Raw genomic sequence first — 3,809 nt, 5'->3', positions numbered from 1 at the left:
TACACAAAAGTTATCATATTCTTTTACGTAAGAATATTCAGTTCCATTTAACATATTGAATTTCGCAATATTTCATACATACATATATAATAATTATTGTAGGTGGGGATAATTGAAACATTTATCATATAATACTTACTTCATTCTTATTTAGTTCATAATATAAAAGTGTTTTGTTATGTTGATATGTCATCTTATTCTTGTATTCAATTATGTCTAAGAAAAAACATTTTATATAGTGCTGTCTGCACAAAGTACTGGGTGAGTGCGAGAGAAGTGCATATTCATATAGAGAAGCCAATTATCAAAATGCAGTGATATTAATTAGGGGAGTGCAAATTCAAATTGCTTGAAATTCAGTTCAAATTCAATTAATAAATTGTTAAATATGAATGAAGTAATTAGTATCAAATAACAAAATTGTAAATTTGATATTGAATATCAGTAGCAATATAATTTCACAACTGTCGTTATTTTCAAATGATTTTGAAATTGATGATAACGTTATGATAACTTTGTTGCAGCATTTATTCAAAGCGATTCAAAGAGCTAGCAACAGAAATTGTTGAAATCTTTCCACAAGAACATATACATTTGTACTACGAAGCATCATATGGTCTAATCCAGAGCAGTAGCAGTAGTGCACCACGAGTGAATGCATCTGGTCTTCTGAATAACGAATACTTAAAATTTCGGGATCTGATTCGCAAAGCTGGCTATGAAAATTTCTTGCATCGAGCAACAAAATCAAAACAAAAACCAGGTTGGTGATGGAATATTTGAAGATATTTTTGTTAATGTCATTGTCCTTATCATTATTGTTATTATTTTTCTTTTTGATTATTTATCATTATACGTTTATTATTAAACGTATTTTATTTTTCATTTTATTTTACTATTATTGTTATTTTGGTTTCTTTATTTTTATTTTTATGCTATTTAAAAAGGCCAAGAGGGGGGAAATGCTTTATGCATCATTAGAGTCGTTGGTAATTACTACATGTAAAATATAATGTTCCGGAATACGACGACATTCTTAATTCGGATATTTGGCGAGTTCCCGTTATTGTGCACCACGCGATGTTTACGCGACGATCACGCGACGATCACGCGAGGAGCACGCCGCAGGAAGATGATTCTGCGGTACTCGCACATACCACAGGAGCCGGTTGGCCCTGTCCTCGAGTTCAGTTCGAAGTTGAAGCTCACACGTCTCAGTCACGCTCAATTCCGCACGCCTAATCGTACCAAATCGAGCGCTTCTTGCCGCGTGCTCCAAGCGGTGCATAAGAGCTTCTCCAAGCCCTCTTGAATTCTTGTGTTAACGTGCCAGCGCCGCGCCTCCGAAGCGTAATCTTGTAAAACAGACCGCCCGACTCAACGCAACAGTTTAAAATTAAAGCTTGGTTAATTTATAAGGTATAATTTTAAAACGGCTACGAACTTTACTGGCTCTTTGCCCCTCCTCAACTCCCGATTCTCTGAACTTATCCCGGAACATATAATAATATTTAATAATAATTGACCCCGGTATGTCGGAATAAAAATTTTATTTATTGTTATTATTATAAGATTAACATTGTCATACAATGTGTGTATTTACTTTTGCAGAATCGACTTCTACTGAGATTGATGTTTGCTATTTTGTGCGAAGAAAATTATGATGCAACAACTGACGAAATTGTAGACGTGTGGGACAAATCATTCACATACAGACAGTCAGTGTACTTTTCACAAAAGAAAGGTTTTCGAAATCATCAAAGTTTTGAAAGTTCTCAAAAGTCAGATTGCACCGCAACTGGTATGAATTGTTTCATTATCGTCTCTGAATTACATACTTAATCACCAATTGAAATATAATGAATATGAATGATTAATATGAAAATAGTACAAAAAATCCTTTAAAGTAGAATGCGAAAATTTTAACTTGTTTCAATAACTTGTACAATTACACTGATTCAATTTCTGTCGGTATGTCGGTAACGAATCTACTTTAGACCCGCCCTAATGCCGTATTTAATTTACTGCGGTTCTTATTTTGATTGATTTGCGAAAATATATATTTTTGCGTACCTTTCTTTATAGATACTGTCGGATTTCGAAAAAAAATTTAGTGCAACATCTGCACCCAAAAACAACGATGTGGAAATCGCAAATAAATTAACGTCTCAGTGGCCTTCTATAGCCGAAAAAATATACGAGTAGCTAAGCGAAAGTGCGCTTGGTTATTAGACCCTGCAGGTCCTGAAGTAGAGAACGATTTAACGTTGCCCGACTACACTAAAATAAAAGATATCTTGGACAAAAATAAAAACTGTAATAACGACGGTAAGTTACACTACACGGTTTTTCTTTCTTCGTATATAATTCATATACAATAGTATATAATGAAACATAAAATAAAACCACTTTCATATCTATAGATAATAAAAGTGCATTGGGGTTTCTGTTACTACCCAATTTGATGAACTACACTGTTAAGAGTAAATGCATTAACAATAATGGGAGGCCTACAAAATTCGATACCATCAATGCATTTATTCGACACGTAAACGTAAGTAATAAATAATATAATAATTCTAATTTTGAATGTGCATTATAACAATTGCTTTACTCAAATTTTTGAAAATATTTGAAAAAAATAGCTTCTTTTAAACGAATTTTTGATATATAGACAATACCTTTTATATAGACAAAATAGCTTCAATTTCATGCCTGCATATACTAAATGTATTTCATAGTCACTCGTCTTACAATTAGTACATTAATAAATATTCAAAAGTATTTCTAAAGTGCATCTTATTTGACTTTCAATATAAATAAAATTATTTTTTAGGATCACATTGAGAGTCATCGAGTTATACACGAAGTTGATGCTAGATACGGCGAATACGAATTAAAAGAACAACCGTACGTAATTATTTGTGGACCATCACTGGATCAAATACAATGCTGCCACGTCGTGTACGACTCAATTGTGTATAATTTCGAAAAAGTGGTGGAATCTGTTGATTTCTTGTATAAACTTTTTTTTGTTTTAAATGTAGACTTTCCAGTTGCTTCTGGATATATTTGGTGCTTTATACAGAAATTTATTTTTGGTATGGAGAAGTGGAGAAGGATTATAGCATCGCGTCAAATTAAAGAGTTAATTGTTGAATTAGGGAAATAAAAAATAAGTCATTTATTACATAGTTATTTATTTTATTTAAATTATTTAAATTTAATTGATTGTATAGCAAACAAATATGGACATAAATGAAAATGTACTACATTTAACTTGCGAGCTGTACAATAATCTGAATATGACAAGAAGTCAAATTCAGTCAGTTATATGTATTATGCAAACATTCATTAAAGATACGTATAATCCATTTTTACTGAAAATGTTAAATGTATCTTTACAAAATGTACTCGAAGATGAAGTTAATCGGGAAATTACAAAAATATTCGATAAATATCGAGATCTGTTTGAATCTTATAGTACGGAAAAGAAAAGAATTACTTTGTATGAAAATGCAGGCCTGTACGTTGAACCTGAAACAATTATAATTAACGCGGAACCTGTCTCTAAGTCACGCGGAAACAAATTGTTAATACAAGAAAAGACTAATTCTATAATTCATATACCGCTTAAAAAATCGTTAAGAAGTTTGTTGCAATTAGATGGACTGTTTGATGCCACTTTATCATACGTAAATTTCTTAAAGGATGAGACAAATGTCATAAGTAACTTAACACAAAGTGAGTTATGGAAAAGACAGCTGCGTAACTTTGAAAAAAACAGGTATTGCATTACCTCTAATTGT

The 3,809-nt window shown here is 31.8% G+C and overlaps 1 long non-coding RNA gene across 1 annotated transcript; it reads left to right on the top strand.

Moving 5' to 3' along the window:
* Positions 1 to 1,178: 1,178 nt before the first annotated feature.
* On the top strand, positions 1,179 to 3,374 carry LOC139781412 (uncharacterized). The gene is made up of 4 exons (XR_011720524.1): positions 1,179 to 1,419; positions 1,612 to 2,328; positions 2,424 to 2,554; positions 2,837 to 3,374. It is a non-coding gene; the product is annotated as an uncharacterized lncRNA (long non-coding RNA).
* Positions 3,375 to 3,809: the final 435 nt, after the last annotated feature.

The sequence above is a fragment of the Temnothorax nylanderi genome, unplaced genomic scaffold (assembly GCF_030848795.1).
Source record: "Temnothorax nylanderi isolate EJ_2023f unplaced genomic scaffold, tnyl_v1.0 TNYL_tig0336_pilon, whole genome shotgun sequence".
Lineage (NCBI taxonomy): Eukaryota > Metazoa > Arthropoda > Insecta > Hymenoptera > Formicidae > Temnothorax > Temnothorax nylanderi.
This window is presented reverse-complemented; position numbering and strand designations above follow the sequence as displayed.